The sequence below is a fragment of the Arachis duranensis genome, chromosome 5, assembly GCF_000817695.3.
Source record: "Arachis duranensis cultivar V14167 chromosome 5, aradu.V14167.gnm2.J7QH, whole genome shotgun sequence".
NCBI classification, from domain to species: Eukaryota; Viridiplantae; Streptophyta; class Magnoliopsida; order Fabales; family Fabaceae; genus Arachis; species Arachis duranensis.
The window spans coordinates 53426810-53428042 of record NC_029776.3 but is presented as its reverse complement, the minus strand read 5'-3'; positions in this window follow the sequence as shown (position 1 = coordinate 53428042).

Here is a 1233-nt window from a genome sequence, read left to right as displayed (position 1 = left end):
CTTGGGCCCTCCTATCCATTGATGCTCAAAGTCTTGGATCCTTTTTACGCTTGCCTTTTGGTTTTAAGGGCTATTGGCTTTTTCTGCTTGCTTTTTCTTTTACTTCCTTTAATTTTTTTTGCCACTTATTTTTTCGCAAGCTTTGTTTTTCACTGCTTTTTCTTGCTTCAAGAATCAATTTTATGATTTTTCAGATCATCAATAACATTTCTCTTTTTCATCATTCTTTCGAGAGCCAACAATTTTAACATTCATAAACAACAAGATAAAAAATATGCACTATTTAAGCATTCATTCAGAAAACAAAAAGTATTGTCACCACATCAATATAATTAAACTAATTTCAAGGATGAATTCGAAACTCATGTACTTCTTGTTCTTTTGTATTAAAAACATTTTTCATTTAAGAAAGGTGAAGGATTCATGGAATTATTCATAGCCTTAAGACATAGACTCTAGACACTAATGATCATGTAAGAAAGACACAAACATAGACAAACATGAAGTTCAAAAATTGAAAAACAGAGAGATAAGAACAAGGTAGTTAAGGAATGAGTCCACCTTAGTGATGGTGGTGCCTTCTTCTTGAAGGACCAATGGTGTTCTTGAGCTCCTCTATGTCTCTTCCTTGCTTTTGTTGCTCCTCCCTCATAGCTCTTTGATCTTCTCTAATCTCATTGAGAATGATGGAGTGCTCTTGATGTTCCACCCTTAATTGGTTCATGTCATGACTCAATCTTTCTAGAGAAGTGTTGAGTTATTCCCAATAGTTGTTTGGAGGAAAATGCATCCCTTGAGGCATCTTAGGGATTTCTTGATGATGAGCTTCCTCATGCGTCTCTTGAGATCCATGAATGGGCTCTCTTGTTTGCTCTATCCTCTTCTTAGTGATGGGCTTCTCCTCTTCAATGAGGATGTCTCCTTCTATGACAACACCAGCTAAGTAGCATAGATGGCAAATGAGATGAGGAAAAGCTAGCCTTGCCAAGGTGGAGGGCTTTTCGGCTACTTTGTAGAGTTCTAGAGGGATGACTTCATGAACTTCTACTTCCTCTCCAATCATGATGCTATGGATCATGATGGCCCGATCCACAGTTACTTCGGATCGGTTGCTAGTGGGGATGATAGAGCATTGGATGAACTCCAACCATCCTCTAGCCACAGGCTTAAGGTCCAGTCTTCTCAATTGAACCGGCTTGCCTTTTGAGTCTCTTTTCCATTGAGCTCCTTCCA